General features: G+C 34.2%; 1 protein-coding gene and 1 pseudogene across 1 annotated transcript in view; one reads left to right on the forward strand and one right to left on the reverse strand.

Annotated features, from left to right (window-relative positions):
* Nucleotides 1–1,359: 1,359 nt before the first annotated feature.
* On the reverse strand, nucleotides 1,360–16,879 carry LOC148627947 (uncharacterized; annotated as a pseudogene).
* LOC148627948 (nuclear receptor ROR-beta-like) overlaps nucleotides 10,098–17,972 on the forward strand; it is a 70,280-nt gene continuing 62,405 nt past the window's right edge. The window contains exons 1-2 of the mRNA XM_088582028.1: nucleotides 10,098–10,169; nucleotides 15,076–15,143. The gene's annotated coding sequence lies outside the window, so the exon portion shown is untranslated. The remainder of the gene's footprint in view (nucleotides 10,170–15,075; nucleotides 15,144–17,972) is intronic.

The following is a 17,972-nucleotide window of genomic DNA, read 5'->3' on the forward strand; positions in this document are numbered from 1 at the left end:
TAAATGGACCGGTATGGCTCACCATTACATTTCTATGGCCGGAGTGGAATGGAAAAAACAGAAACAGCGTTTCCTCGTGAAGGAAGAAGACGACCTTGAATAGACATATTCCGTTGCTACAACTACCACTATATAAGGATGATGATAATACAATCAGATGTGGATTCTCCTATTTATTACCAACAAAACACCGATTTACAACACTTGTGACCCAGGTTGCACACACGAACGTCAACTACATGCAGGCGTCAACAGCACCGTGACTTATTTACGCCAGACTTTCTGGATTGCACGAATCCGACAATCCGTTAGATCGACGTTAAAGATATGTATGATATGTCAAAAAGTGACCTGTAAACCGTACCAGAAACCAGATCCACCTCCTTCACCTAAGGAACGATTGCAAAAGGAATTACCGTATTATTATATCTGGAATAGATTTCGCAGGACCGCTACATATTAAGAATAGTGATGACACAACGACTAAGGTACATATCTGTTTATACACATGTGCATCAACGCAAGCCGTACACCTCCAGCTTGTTGTGACATTATCCGTGGATTTATTCATGCTTGGAATCAGAAGATTTCTTAGCAAACATTTTATTCTGAGAACGTTAATATCGGACAATACATTGATATCCATAGCCGCTAGCAATGACATTCGTAGATTGACGAACTCTAATAAAGTGCACGATAAGTTTGATTCAAATGGGACCACATGGAAATTCATAGCTAAAAGAACACCATAGTTCGGAGGATTTTATGAAAGATTCAGTGGACTCGCAAAATAAAGTCTTAGAAAAGTGTTAGGAAACATGTTTGTTACCATTCGAACCATTGGAAACAACAACAATAATATCAAACTTGGTGAAATAGCTCAGAATCACGATGAAACGTACAGAAATCAGTGGAAACTAGGAATCATTGATAAACTGTTTACCAGCGAGGACAATAATGTTCGTTCTGTACAACTGAAAACAGCTTGAGTGTACACGAACCGCCCAATAGCAAAACTTTACCCACTAGAAGTCACAACAAGAAAAGCATCTTCAAAGGAGGGAAAACAAACTGTTCAAGACCAAGCCGTGCATCGAAAGACGCAGCAATGGTACAAATGGACATAATTATGGATAATCCCAGCGAATATAGAAACAATGCAAAGTGATCAGTGAGAAAAGTATAAAATTTCATTCATTTCTATTGACTTTGAATAGTAGTTTATGTTCTAAATTCACTTCGTTCAAACGAACATAAAACATTTATTTGCGAAACTTGCCATAATTTTCTATAAAAATAAGACACAAAGACAAAGTACTGGTATTATCAGGCACGGTGACACGTTCAACGTACAAAGAAAGCGTTAGATTACAAGCCTAATTTCCTAAAGACAGATAAACGTTTGTCTAAATTTTCTTGCACATAACCATCCTTTGTAGACTCAGATCGCCATCTACCATGAACTTTGAATAACCTGTCCGAAACATGCTTAGCTGCGGCCGAGGCTCCCCCTCACCTAAAATATTGCAAACCGAATTTCTGAGCATCTGATAATGACTTCTTAATTAATTTTCCAGCACATGTGTAAAAAAGCTTTTCATTACTTCTTCTCAAAATAAGAGAATTAGATTTCTTGAGAAAAGTTACAGATCGAAATATATACATATCAGAACATAATTGAACCTTAGCCATGTTAAGATACCTCTTCAAAACATCTACTGGACAAAATAAAGAATCAAGTTTCGAAATCACAACGTTTTTACAATTTCTGTAACAGTCCGTTTTGCTCTTGTGAATAAATATATCTACATGAGTTTCATAAAAAGTGATATGCTTAGCTTTAAAGTTACATAATTCGTCGTATCTAAGAAAACCTGTATACATAAGAGCACAAATAGCTAATAATCTAATGTCCTTCAAGAAACTAGAATCTTTATGCTTTTTAAAGAAGTCTGTCATAATAAATGAATCGACTGGAACTTTTTTCGCAATCGGTCTTGTCAAAATTCTCTTTGAAGCTTCCACCACGTTTTTAACCAACTCCGAGTTGCATGGATTACATACGCCCGCTGTATTGTGCGCCCAATTAATATTATAAAATGCAGATTCTACGGAACTAAAATGATTAACTGATCCTACTAAATGTTGTAAATATAAACTGACGTAAATGTCACTGCTAGGAAGCACTGAAGTTATCTCAGGATAATCAATGGTCCATTTAACAAATCTTTTGAAACCTACGATGTATTTTGTTACCGTATTCTTGGCTCGTGCGTCCAAAATAGTCGCATGCAAATTTTTCGACTTATCAGCTATTCCAATCAACTTGTTTCTGCGCTTCAAAAGAATGTTCGAATCCTCCAAAACGCTAACTGCTTTCTTCGGTCAGTTCTTTTCAATGTACTTGATAGCCGTGCCGATATTGTTCTGAATGTCTGAATTTAATTCAAATTGCACGTGATTTCCCTTAAATTAAAAAGTATTTTCTGACTTTTTAACACGTTTCACAAGATTATCAGTGGTATCGGAAAAGTTTTGTAATATATCCCGGACAACTTATCATTCATATAGGAAGTTAACAAAGAAAAGAGATCAGCGTTGGACAACTCGTGCTCCAATTTACCTTTCTTTTCATCCACACTTTTTCTTGCTTCTTCCGTTCTTTTGTCTTCCTAGTTTCGGTTAAGGAATTTTCTACCAACAATTCTGAAATAGGGCACTGCCTTTCCAGTGCTATTTCTATTTCATTCTCAATCTCCGAGTCCGACATAGCCATAAATTTGTCTACAAACGTGTATACATTAGTCGAGTGGTCACCGCCCTAACTTCGATAAATATAAAATCTTGCGCAGTTCCTTTATATAACCAATCTACCAAAACCGGTTCTATCTATTTATCAACCCGTTTCAGTAATTACTGCGCGAAGTGCGAATAAATATATTTCTTTCAAAATCTATTTGTCAATTTAAAGAAATTTTCTAAGTTTTCTTTCAGTTTCCTGTAGGCCGTAGTATCATGAATTTGGCGCTAACGCATATAGCACAATTATGAACACGATTGATAAGTATTGTAACGTCACGTATGTATCTATGTAACGTCATTACTATGCAGAAAACGTCTCCATCTTAAATAAACGTATTTGATACATCGGTGTATTATCTCGGCATTCCTTCGTGCAACACACCATGCATGATCAAGAAATCATATAGTTTTTAAAATAATTATTGGGAACGCTTTTTGTTATTTTATATTTTCTCCGCGACATATCACTTCCGGACGATGATTTTGTTCCCATCATTCTGCACCCCACTAACTAGCACGTGTGTATTGCCGTATAGCCCTCCATTCTCGCTAAGATATGATCCCTGTTAGAAAATTTGAAAGAATAATCTAGGGAATCAAGGTTATAGCAGTAATCAGAAGAATGTAATCTAGGGACAGACACCAGACATGGAAAACAGACATGCACAACAAAGAACATAAAGTAACTAAAATAATACATACAAAGTTACAAAAGAAAATGAGCAACTCAGACTCCACTAAAAAACTGGGAGCATGGACAAGGTGCACCGATAGGGTGAGCATCCTCTGCTCTTCTAGAAACACCCGCCGAGTTGCTCATAAAAAGTCAAGTCGGGGGTAGAGGAAAGAGGAAAAGAAAACTATGACAAGTTGAACAAATCAGTTTTCATGGCGCAGATGGATACACCGTAACGATACGCGAGTTCATGGTGACGACCATAAAACTTCTGTAGTGATGACTTCAATCTTGTAGCAACATAACCTTGTTCAAGAAGCCTATTTGTTAGAATTCTGGCGCGATACAAGAAGTCTGTGTACTTTCGCTAAACTCTTGCATAACGTATGAGTTGTGATATGAACACTCCATACGCAGGTGCTGAAGAGGTGTTGCCGCAGATGAAAGGAAAGTTGACAATTCGGAATGAAAAGGCATCACGTTTGTCGTAAAGTTTGGTAAGTGGTTTTACTTTACCATCGATAAGCGTCAATCTAGTTCACTACCGAAGAGAGAGCGCAGTCAGAATGATTTATTTGTCACCGTCACGCCTCAATATCTGTAAATGAAATAGTTATTTCCCTTATATTATTGAACGTACCAATATATTCCATGAAAATGATGTACGTTAATGACACGAATCGATTTATTGGTGTTGGTCGTGAACTGTACTAGAAAAGCGAAAATGAGCAATTGTTGTGTGTACAGCCTGAAGTTTTCTTTTTCGACAATTATTGAAATTTTATAAATAATTATAAGACTACTTTATTGTTTAGCATATTTATACTGCAATCGTTTACATATGAGCAGTGAAATGCATTGACAAAAATATACTTCTACTGACATATTATTTTAATCGTGAAGATAAAAGCGTATTATTGTTTTTCAAAAGTTGCCGATATCAAAGTGATCTATTTCTGTCAAAATAGATGTATTTTCCTTTCTTAAAACGATTTTAAAAAGCTCAGGTTGCGCTGTAAAACCAATATTAGTGGACTAAATTGACCAATTCTTCACTATATTCTTTTTTCGCAGTTGTTATTCTCATATGTATATTTGTTTGTTTGTTTGTTTGGTTTTTGTTTGTTATTTTTAGGGTATTCTTCTCAGTGTAAGTTTAATAAATGTGACAATGACTCGTCATAATTATATAAAGCTTTTGTTTTATGTTCTATCTGTTTTCCAACCATTCTTTTATACTTTATTTGTTCTTAATTCGTAATACAAAATGTACTATTCAGAAGGTTGACAAAATATAGACTTAGCCCTCCAAGTACGTTTCGGGAAACTTTAATTGTAGAGATTAAGTTTCATATCTATATCAACACTTATTGTATTCCAGTTATTCACTATTATGGTCTTAGAATTAAAATACAAAGTGTTTTTGGTTTGAAGGTAATTTTTCTGCAATCTTATATCATATATTTATATTAAAATACACGTTTTTCGTCTGCTTCCCCATCGGTGATAACAGGCTAAGTAGCCGCTCAATTCTGTCCGTCCGTCACACTTAGGGGTACCTATAAATCTACTTTGTGTGATCTGTATTTCAACAAAGTATACATACAATGATTATATACATGTTGAAGATGTACACGTCCTGTAATGGATCGAGCGCTTCGGAGAAATTTGAATAATTTTTTCCTACATTTCTAGCATGTTGAACTTTTTGTCACTATATTGTATGTGTAATTAAAGTGACTGTTTAAAACATATATTTTAAATTCTGTATCGAATAACTTATATTTATACCCTTTGACCTTTATCGCATGCGCTAAATCGATAAATATAAATGTTTTTAACATACCTCAGGAACAAAATAAAAACTCTTAAGATTTGAATATATATAGGCTAAAAACCACTAATTCCACTTCCCATAGGCTTCTATGCTAATTTCACAATATTCAATGGCTTCTCTGGACTTTACCTTAACTTCAACCTGCAGATGACTATATATCAGCATGATTCTACATATGTCAGCTCACAATCCTCAGAATGGCATGTGGGGTTAGCAGACTTGCAGTGCAGTACTGGTCACCGGAAGTGAAGGGTCTATAAATAGCATGGGAAATCCCAGTGTTTTCACAAGATAGGGGTATATTTAAAAATCATTATGGATATTAGGCTTCACATCACAAGAAGCAAAATGCACCTATAAAATGTACAGAAATGTTTTTCCTTTCAGAAACTGTTTAAATTTTTTAAATAAGATGAGAACTTTTTTCACAGCACTATGAGGAACAGGGGTAATTTCTGCGTAGGACTATTTTTGCGTACGTTCCAAATGCTCATTGGTTGAATTGGTGGTCTGTAACCTATAAGTCTAAAGGAATCTGCAATCGTTGTACAATCCTTTAGACATATATATATATATATATATATATATATATATATATATAGACAAAACTATACAAAAATATAGAGATATGAAGAGCATCGTTTTTTTTTCAGTTACTTGGTTGTTGTACATGTGCTAGATTGAGGTTCAATCAATAAACACATTTTTTGCAAGCACTCTCACTTAAAACAAAATGGTAAAAATGCAAAAATGCAAACTATAGTATATGTACAAAATTAGAAAAAAGAGAAATAAATGTTTACCATGCTTTGTCCAGTTTTTCTTCTCGTCTATATGTGAGAAATTTGTATTGGGTTTGAACTGGATTTTGGCGCATTATTTATAATAAATCCATACTTAGCAGGCTTTGTACAGTAAATCTTGATAAATCTGTCATGAGAAATCCATATTCACCTAGCTGTGTTCAACATAAAAAGATAACCTATTCACACTATAGACCAAACATTGACGTTTGTCTTAAATTGCCAAACTTGATTGAATTTAGGCTAATAATAATAATTTGAGGTACACACATACAATTACAATAAGGGAAAATGTTTATCTCTCAGGAGGTATTCTCAGTAGAAATGTTTAAAATTATTCGTGAATAAGAAAAGAGAAACATCGAAATCATGAAAACTTTATAGTTGTAAAAGTGAAAGGAAAGTGTATATTGTTATCTGTGATCATCAGAATTAAATTTTGTTACAGTATATTCATTGAAGCCGAATAACTAAGTATTAAACACATTACTTACCAAGACATGTGTATTGTTCATCAAAACAGAGGAAATACCGTAAACAAATAAGCACATGCAAATTATAGTAACTCGTGTGCGCAAGTTATTTGTAACTCGTTGCGCGCAATTTTGAAACTGTTACGCACAATTAAATAAGTCATACTCGCAAGTTAGTACTCGCGCGCACAAGATTTGAAACTGGCGGGTAGAAAATTTCACAAGTTAACAACTCGTTTTAACTAGATTTGAAACTGAAGTTAGTTACTTGTGCGCGTAAGTTAATATCTCGTGCGCACAAGTTTGTTACTCGTGGGCACATGATGCAACTTATTTTTTATTCATTAATGGCACGTCAAGGCTTCTCTACACACCACTTCACATCCTTTAAAAATCGATATCAAATCATCAAAATTACTCATTGTTTTTTAAGAGGAAGTTGAATGCTGATGATATTGTGTTAATTTAGTGTTGACCTAAATTGCTATTCACAGTATAAAAGTATGTACAAAATGGATCAAATCTTTAAGCTATTTCTTTACACCACATGATGAACAGGGTCGGCCCGGCCCACCAAAGTCTAGTCTGCATAACTGATATAATTATATGTCTTTAGATCACATGCCTCCAACCAAAAAATGATATATCTTGTGAGTATATGGAATTATTGAGCTTGAATGCAATTAAGCAATGGTTTCAGAAGCATTTTTCGACAAATTTTCCTTTACCTGAATAAGATTTGATTGTAAGCGGTTCCTTATAATACCCAAAATATCAGTTGGCGTTTGGACAAACGGATTGTCGGACGAACGTACAATTGGACAACCGAGCGTACAGAAGATTGCGCGAACTTAAGCCATCATCGATCGTAGATTTATAAAGAGCATCAAAAAAAATATACAGAAACTTTCACCATCATTTTCAAATTTGACCCAAAATGGCTCCCAAAACTTTCATAAAGTTTACTATTTTTACCTCACCAAATCATAACCTATATGTTTTTTTTTTCAATCTATCAAATTATTACTATTATTCTTCTTTCATTTGAACCAAAAAGTGATAAGAAATTCTAAAGGTAAGGTTGCCTAAATAATATTTGATTTGAAAAAAAAGAACACCCTATTAAAATAGGAAGTATATTCGTACCTTTTAATATGCATTATCTTTGGTCTCGGTAACGTATTAATTTTCCCATAGACTTCTATAGTGAAGTGCATATTTTTAGGATTTTTTTAAAAAATATGTAAATTGATTCAATAAAACTTTCACTTATGTAGCATTTCTAAGGACATGTGAAAAAATAATTTCCCGCAAAGAAAATAGGGTGAGTCCACGAAGATCGGACAGAAAAGTAGTCTCGAACTATAAATAGCCATTTTCCCTACTTTCACTTTCGTTTTGTACTCACCAAACCAACCTTTTCAGTGGAACATTTTTATGATATTATGTTAGATTTTCTTTTTAAAAAGTTCTTCATCTTACAGTGTGATGTTTGCTCTATTTTATAAGTCATTGTTCATATCTTTTGACAAAATATTAGTTTGTAGAGAGGCAAAAAGAAAATGCACTATATTTTTATAGCATCCATGTTTTAACGTACACCTGCTCAGGGATATGCAATACGATACTGGTACCTTTTGTTTTCGTGAATAGTCCCACAAACAACTTGAGTTATCGCTCTTAATACAGTGAAAGACATTAACATTTTTTTTTAAATTTTTTACAAGCCACAGGTACTTGGGTCCAGGATTTAAAAAAAAATAATATCTTTTTTCTTTCTAATACAGTGTGATACTGGTATAAATATGAATATTAGGGGGGGGGGTCAATATGCAAAATATTGCCAAATTTTCACCAGAAGTTGCTAATAACGAACGATGAATTTTCGAAAAAAATATAAATAAAAAATAAAAAAATTGAAGTAAAAAATCTTGGATCCAAGTGCCTGTGTAACAAGCTATAAAATATCTCTATTCTACATAATTATTTTTCATTTAAAACTTGAGGGTTAAGAAATTTATGGATAAATCTTTTTAAAACCAATTAACGGCCCATAAGGGACATGGTCACACACAGAGGCTTGCTCCCTCTATCAAATATGCAGCCTGCATGACTAGCATCTTAAGTTGGGTTGCCATTTCATAACAGTTACATAATGTATGATCGACCAAAAAAAAAATACAGAGAGGAAGCTTGTAGCTAACATCGTATCCGATCATTGCAGATTTTCAATACTTTATAAGTAGTAATCATAGGCGTTAATATAAATAGAATTTATTAAGATTTTTCATGATCACAGCATTCACGCGTCTTCATCAGTGGCGGGTCCCGGAGCCCCCCCCCCCCCCCTTCTAGTAGAAAATTGCATTTTTTAACAAATGTTGAAAAAATGTTCAAGATACCTTTAGAATGCAGGATTTAAGGTTCAATATTTCACTCTGGATCCGGCACTGTTTATACAAGGATCCGCCACTGTTCATCAAAATTTGGATTCCATTTCTATTATAATGATTTAAAGATTAAGGTTCTTTACCAGGTCTTGCCTCGGACGTCATAAATTCCCATACTGGTCATTGGGGGAGCGGATCAAGATATTTTGGAAGGGTTCTAGAAAAAGGGGAGGTCATGACTATTACTTGCTCAAAACGTTGTACAAAATTAATGATAATTTTCAAACTAAAGGGGTACCGACCCCCCTACTGAATCTGCCACTTCAATTTTTGAGATTAATTCCCGGTAGACGTCTTTTTAATTTTATATGAAACTTGTACAAACTTTAATTCAATGTGGCGTCTTTAACAGCCCGTACAGTTCAGTACATTGCGGGAGATATTAGTGGTATATTCTATTTTTTTTCAGTTATCTATTTTGTTCCTTTTGCATTTTCTCCATTAAAAGTGTTGCTACATGTGGTTTTTGTTTTGTGTTCACCACTGAAAGTATTTTTGATAGGGATTATGACAGAAAAACACCGACTTTAAACAAATTATCAGGATAATATATTTCCATTCTTACAGCAGAGAGTTTGAAATATGGATGAGATATCATTCATAATATAAAGGCATTCGTAAATTCAGGTCGAACAATATGGTGTCGGGCCAGGATATTTTACAAACAGCAAGGAATCAACTTTACTACTTACTTAAGAAGAAAAAAAAACAAATTTAAAATATTTATCGTTGATAAATTCATAGCCATCAATAATCTAATTAATAATAGTTTTATTAAACATCTACAATGAATGTATTCGAAAATAAAAGTTAATTAAAAAATGTAAATAAAAGTGCTGTAAAAGTTGATTATTATTGTCACCAAGTGCTCTGGTATCAATAATATTTTAAAGAAACGTTTCTGCTTGGCAACATCTTAGTGGGTTTTCCACAAAAAAGAAAGAGACCAAAAGTAACACGTTCCTATCGCTATGAATCAATAATCAAATAATTCCTTTCAGATTCAATACACAAAGCGTACCGGTAATCACGCCGAAAGCTGTGTATTGACCGTGACCTTGTTTCAGGTCATGAATACGAAGTTGCCCGGATGTTAAGCACAAAATGGTATGACATCAAAGATTTCAGGTAATTTTTTCAAACTATTAGAGAAATGGTGTCGTGACATCAGTTGTTGGCGTTTTCTTTAGTGCTAGCCTGCTACTGCTTTTGTATTTTTGTCTTTTAGACCAAAATTAAACGATGTTTATGGCCAGTAAACGCTATTATGGTAGTCTTGATGGACTACTCAACTCGTGTGTTGTTTATTTCAATTGAACATTTCGCTACGTTGTATTAAACTCACATTTTGTCAAGTATCTGATTTCAAAAGAGTAGTTTTTGTAAGAGACAAGTGACTGGTCATTATTGCTTTTACGCTCTCAAAGAAATTCCTTGTGAAGTAGATTGGATTCACAATTCTGACTGAAGATGTCTGAAACATTCCATATACATGTACATTAGTGCATGGCTGCATTTGTTTTCCCTAATGTATTATGTTGACTTACCCTGATATTCTCAACAAAAAAATACACGAAAAACACACAAGAGCACACATATTAAATAGTTTTAGATTGTCCTATTGACCACATTTGTATATATGTATATTTTATATGGATATCTTTATGGTGTCTCTAACTGACACTTAATCAAGATAATGAAAGTTGAATCAAAGTATTTGAAAGAAATAATTGTTAATTATTGTTAAAGCTATGGGCTTGGAGGGTAGCTAAATTTAGTTTACATTTTATTATCTATAAGAAGTTTTGAAAGAAGTTGTCCTTCCTTGGTCCATACAGGGATTTAAATTTATGATATGGAGTAGGCATTGTCTATAAAAGAGGGCACCATAAGCTTCTTAATACTTCTTCATACATGTCATTTTACCATCACCGCAATATCACTTTTAATAAAAGAAAGTTTGATTTACATGTGCATATCCTTGAGCAACAACAGTTCTCCATAGAAGGTAGGAATTTTTAACACATAACCTATAACAGAAACAAATGCATACCAAATGTTTTAGATGCACTGACAAATTTCAAGAAAATACTGAATGTCTCCTGTCATGGAAAAGTTATGCTCTGGTTTTGATTATACCATCAAAGCTTTTTTTTTTCTGAGGCATGTTACATGTAGGTTCATGAACAGCCAGTTGAACTGAACATTTGATTCACTGTGGAGAAAGATGTGTAACTTTCTCTTATTCTTTAAACCACATTTCTTATAATGAGAAAAAAATAATTAGAAAATCTGAAAAGATTAATTTATTTTTACTGTGATGTAATCTTCAATTGAACATTTTTATTTGTTTGGCTTGAGGAAATGTGAAGTTTTCTCTGTTAGGACAGTCATTTTTTTGTTACTCCAGAAACATGACTTATTTTTCATTGGTATACAAAAATGTACTTGGGAACCATATTTGAAATTTTACGTGTAATAACTGTAGAGCTTACTCCACTTTGCAGTGCTTGCTATTACATCAACATTCCCTTTCCATTCTTATTAAGTCAATATGGTACTTTTTTAGCTCACCTGGTTACTAACAATAGAACAGTCATAGGGATCAGACAGTAGCTTTTTAAATATACAGTAAAATTTGTTATAACACAACTATCTGTCCAGGCAGATTTTGGAGCTTTAAATCTCCAAAACTGTTAGATTTAGCCAAATTCTGACAGGGTTAAAGTGTTCAGCATGATTTTCATTATTATCTGTTCAGCCATGTTTGAGTTACTGCCCTTTTTCAATGTCATTTGGCTATTTTTAACGTAACATGTTGTGTATTACTTCACAAAATCTTCTCCTGTGAAACTGCTTTACCAATTTGTACCAAAGTTGGTGTGAAAATTCCTAAGGGTTTTCTGCATAGAACTGATGTGGGCATTTTGATCCATCAAACATGGCCGCTGATACTAAAAAAAAAAAACAAAGGGATAAGTCAGAGGTTTTTCTCGTATATCTCCCAAACCATTAGGTTTAGCCAAATTGTTTCAAATGCCAAATTAATTTTTATTATAAGGCCTCCAAAAGTCTGCATTTGGTCAAAGTTGTCGGACAACTTCTTGTTAAGAGTTTTTGCCCTTTAAAGGTGAAAAATGATGTGTTTTTTTTTTAAAGTTTTTACCCAATATCTTGAAAACAATGATACATGTAGATAGAAAGAAACTTTCAATAGCTTAAATGCTTATAATAAGGCCTACAATAGTCTGCAGAGATAAAAATTGATGCAAAACTCCTTGTTAGAGTATTGCCCTTGAAAGGTGAAAAATGATGCTTTTAGCAGTTTTCAGCCAATATCTTCAAAACTGTAACAGATAAAAAGAAACTTTCAATTGATGAAATAATCCTTATGGCAGAGTTAGAAATAGTAGTCTGCCCGCCAGTCCGAGACTGGCTATTTTTTGACAGGACTAGCTAATTATAGAAAAAATTTATATAACCATATAATAAATATATTGAAAAGTTGTATTCAGGACTGGCTAGAATTTGAGTAAGTTTCCTACCCTGCTTATGATAATTCTTACCAAAGTCTTCTTTGAATCAAGAATGTCGGATAACACCTTGTTTGAATTAATGCCCTTAACTAGGTGAGTGATTCTGCCTCCTGAGAGCCTCTTGTTTTTCATTTGTATTACATATACATTTAGTTGTAGATTATTTAAAAAATATATGATTTTTTAATATTTGTGCTCTGTCTATAGCAGGAAATTGAATTATTTTGCAAGAGGAGCAAGAAACATCACTTTATTTCTCAGGGTAAAGATTTAAGAGGCAGTCCATGTAGAAAGCAAGCAGATCCTATGATATGGGTAGCACAGGGTGAATTTTATCCCACCAAATTTTCTGTTCAGTCTGATCACATGAAGAACAGAGATTTTTCTGTATTAAAAGTGGATGACTCAGAATATATGTTCCCAAACATATCTGAAATCGACTGAGTTTTGAACAGATAAAAGAGGTATTTCCTCTTATTTAAAATGTTGTAATTTATTTCATTCTCAATATCTTAGTAAATTACAAAATAATGTCCATTTTTTAAGAAAACATAATTTTGTGACCTCAAATGGATGCAAATGTTTTGATAATAAAATTTTGCATATGCCACCCACTGCCTTCTATGGACACCCTCCTAAGTTAATGAAAATATAGTTAAGTAATCATTATTGCAACACTGGGACCACATGGTCTTTAAAACAGTAAAAAAAATCACGATAAAAATTTACCAATCATAAAAATGTTGCGATTTCATTCTGTTGTTAGTTTAAAGAGGTAGACTCAGGGTAAGGGACACAACGTAAACATAGCTTTCTAAATTCAGTGGTGGCCTCATGATATGGCTGAATCCAACTATCTGCAGGTTTTGATGACTTTTGTGTTTTGCTTGCAAACAGTATCACTTATCTTCTACTATCATCACTTCGTGTATGGGTGCATTGCAATCCATGAAAACATAGTATAGTGTGCTTAATGCCTTCAAATAACAGGCTGCCAAAATTGCTGACTAATATTTCTATATACCTTAGTGCAATTTTGTTCCCTTTCATATCCATTCATATTCCTATTCCAAATTAGGTCTAAAATAATGTCTGTTTCCTGCTATCCTACCACTAAATTGTATCTGTCTTTACCCATAACGTTTTGTGTCCATTTTGGCTTGAGCATCATTAAAGTCTAGATTGTTTCCTCATTATTCCAATGAAAAATGACTGAAAAACAAAATTATTTCCCTAACTACCTGCTGGGATGTCAGTAGCAGGGAAAAAAGAAACAGTAGTAGGTATACATATGAAAATTTTGCAAAAGTTCACCCATTCTTGTAGATAAGAGTACTAGTAGCTGTCAGTAGATGAGCTGGTAGCCGTCCAGTTTTGCCCGTTGACAGCTTCTTTTGACATCCCTGACCTAGCTTCCTATTTTTTTGTTGGAGGTAAAATGACTATTTTCATTTTATTTCTTTTTTTGCTCAATGAGGCCCATCATGTTTAATCAAAATAATCAAATGGAGTAGGACAATGACCTCTGCTTGTAACATCACTTGAATAATGAATAAAACCCTGTTCACGTGGCGTATTATCTTTAGCTCACCTTAACCAAAGATTTTAGTGAGCTTATGCCATCACTTTGTTTCCATTGTCAGTAAACTATCCACATTTTGATCATCTACATGAAAATGTCTTGACCAGTTTAACCAAACTTGGTAGAAATGATGTATGCAAGAGCCTTTACAAAAGATCTTCTTAATTTGGTTCTCCTTGATTAAACATGATGGCTGCCAGAGACTATTTATGCTTTTGATTGGTCAATTTTCAAAGGTCAACTCCTCTGAATGCTTTTAAACTTGATAGGTTATATGACCTGAATGCCCTCTTCAAACAATCATTTTTGTGTGGCTCAGGTGGCTCATTGGGTTTCTGTGGCCATCAAAAGTTCCCATTGAAACCCAATGGAGAAGAACATTTTGGTCTATATATTTGCTTTTACTGAGCCAGTTGTGACCAAACTTGTCAGAAATAATAACAAGGACAACTGTAACTTTTAGTAAAATTTTTGTATCTGCTTGATTATACAAGATGGCCACCAGAGACAATTTAAGCTTTAAATGATCAAATGGTATGACCACCTGATTTCAAGTTCTCCAGGTGAGTGATTTAGGCTCTCTAGAGCCTCTAGTTTCACTGATGATTTACAAATCTCTGCTTAGTGGTAGTCACTGCTGCTTTTATGATCACACAATATTTGGGGGTATAAGTGATCACTGGTTGGCTAGGAGCCTGAGTGGGGTGGCATGTCTACGTGCTGCCTGTTTCTTCTGTGGGCTAGCATGGTAATGGTCTTGCTCGGCATGTTGGACTGGTCAGTTGTTCTCTTCCTGACATGCATGAAATATCTGCCATAGGATGTTAAACCATAATCAATCTCTGCTTAACAATAGGTAAAGCTACTTTTATGAAGTTGCAGTAAAGTCTTAAGAATATTTTTTTTTTCTTTGCAGGTTCCTTGGATGATATATACCGGTACATGTACTACAGCAATAGGATGATGGAAATAAAGATTAATGAGGTATTAATTGCCCTGATCCAAAGAGATGGGCTTGCTATTATGTGTCTGTCCATAATGAAGTTTTGTAGCATTGCTCTCTGTCCACAGCCACTTTACATTTTGCCCAAGCTGTATATAGGTATATATGCCACATTTGAGTAAAACTTTGGTTTTGGGGCAACTTTGTTTTACTAATAGTAATAGTACTTCAAAATTTAAGTACTCTTCCATTATTCATGATAGTCAGCAGTTTATATTGAATGAAATGATTGTATAATTTTATGAAATCAAAAAGCCTATTTAGGTGAAAATGAATTTTCTTACCTACCCTTAAGCTGTTGACAAAGAGCTAGGAAGTGAAAAATAATGATGTCTCATTTGACCTTTTAGAAATTCCATGGAATAAAACTGTTTGGGTTAGAGCAAGTCTTGTTTGAATCTGTATATAAAATCCTCAATATTTTGTAACTTTAAGACAGACTTGAAGTTGCTTTCTCTTAATATTTTACTAAATAATATTTTGAAAACAATAATAAAATATTCACATATATAGCATTTGGATGGAATATTGCTAATGTAGACTGCTTGCTTCAGGGCTCAGAGGTCATAGATTAGTCTTAGACCTTTTCATCTTAAGCAGTAGTTTCTGCAACAATAAATATAGAGTGACAGTAACTGTGAAAGTACTTTAATTTATTGATACCAATTTTCGTGGATTGGGGATGAAACACAAGTTTGTGGATTCTTGAATTTGTGGTTTTGAGGTTTTCAGTATACACATCAATTGGGAATCTCCTTGTTGTTGGAAACCAAATTTCGTGGTTTTATCTACCCTGACGAAAACCACGAAAATTGGTAATAGTACTTTCACAGTAGATTGTTTTGATTTAGAATAAGTGCTCCATTGAGATGACTGAGGGCTTTTTCATTCATTCCCCTGTGAGGTAACACACCCTCCTATTGTCTGTTTACTGTTACCTATGTTAATTATTGATAGTCACTGAAAATGCCCGAGTTAAGTGACATGCTCTCTTGTGGATAGAATTTGCTTCTATTCACTGTCATAGATTCAGAGTAATTTCTCCTGTGAGGTGACATGTGTGCCTGTGAGTGATTCCTTAATTCTCTGTCATAGATTCTGAGTAAGTTCCTCAGTGAGGTAACATGTATGCCTGTGAGTGATTCCTTACATTCTGTGTCATAGATTCTGAGTAAGTTTCTCAGTGAGGTGACATGTGTGCCTGTTAGTGATTCCTTACATTCTCTGTCATAGATTCTGAGTAAGTTCCTCAGTGAGGTGACATGTATGCCTGTGAGTGATTCCTTACATTCTGTGTCATAGATTCTGAGTTAGTTCTTCAGTGAGGTGACGTGTGCCTGTTAGTGACTCCTGACATTCTCTGTCATAGATTCTGAATAAGTTCCTCAGTGAGGTGACATGTGTGCCTGTTAGTGATTCCTTACATTCTCTGTCATAGATTCTGAGTAAGTTCCTCAGTGAGGTGACATGTGTGCCTGTGAGTGATTCCTTACATTCTCTGTCATAGATTCTGAGTAAGTTCCTCAGTGAGGTGACGTGTGCCTGTTAGTAATTCCTTACATTCTCTGTCATAGATTCTGAGTAAGTTCCTCAGTGAGGTGACATGTGTGCCTGTTAGTGATTCCTTACATTCTCTGTCATAGATTCTGAGTAAGTTGCCCAGTGAGAGAAAGACCTTCCTGTATACTGCTGCTTTGATACATAGTAAGGGCTTCATTGAGGTGACATGTCTTCCTAAGGGCAATTGTTTCTATTTATTGTCATAGATCACTTAGTACTCAAGTGAGGCGACACACCCTCCTGTTGGCTGTTGGTTAAATACAGAATAAATTCTCAAGTGAAGTGACACGCCTTCTTATCTGTGGTTCATTCTCTGTCAAAGATTTAGAGTGATTGCTACAATTCATTGCACAAATTCAAAGTAGGTGTCTATGGTTGAAAGTTTTTACTGTAGATAAATGTATTAGTACTTCTTCAGGATAACATTTTACTTTTTGCTGATGAACTTCCAAAAGTCTATATGATTTGACTTTAAACAAATTAATATTTTGTATTGTTGTCTAAAACAAATTACTTTGCTTAGAAATTGTTACACCAGGAATTTTTCTTATTTTTTTGGTAATTTAGACAGTGGCCATCACTACAGGGGTTCAGATTATAGGTGGTGTAGATACTAGGACCCCCAATATCTGACTTAAGACCTTTGAAATTTCTTTTATAAGGATCCTGGACCTTCAACTCTTTAATGGCACTATATTGAAGATTTTTAACTTTTTTCAAATTTGAATCTAGGCAGTGTCCAGGACCTTCTACTCTTGTACGTAAAACTATTGAACCAGTTTGACCAAAGGATCATAATACTGAAGTGAAGGGTTTGAAATCAGCAGGGGCCTACTCCCCAGTGGCCCCTAAATTTTGATGTATGCTACTAAAATTTCTACTGTGATTTTGAAGAACTATACATATTGGCTACCAAAATTAAACCTGTGGGCTACCAAAATTCAAGGTTGAAACCCTGACTTATAAGATATGTATGGAATTGTAAAACAAGGTTCCATACCTCAAAGGAAGGGTGGGATACACTTTTGGGGTTGGGCAAGAGGAAAAGAGGAATGAAACATTATAATTTTCCATACAAATTTTTTTCCTAACCTGGGTGACAGGAAATTGAAACCCTAAAACACTTGCAATGCATTTAGATTGCACCTCAGGCTGCACATTACTTTGAGGTCATGTCAGTTTACCTGGTATTCATGTAAATATGAGAGTATTTATTTAAAGGAGGATTAAAAAAACTGTCAGAATTTCAA

The sequence above is a fragment of the Perna viridis genome, chromosome 1 (genome assembly GCF_037379345.1).
Source record: "Perna viridis isolate PV_CMFRI_1.1 ecotype Kerala chromosome 1, ASM3737934v1, whole genome shotgun sequence".
In the NCBI taxonomy this organism is placed as follows: Eukaryota; Metazoa; Mollusca; class Bivalvia; order Mytilida; family Mytilidae; genus Perna; species Perna viridis.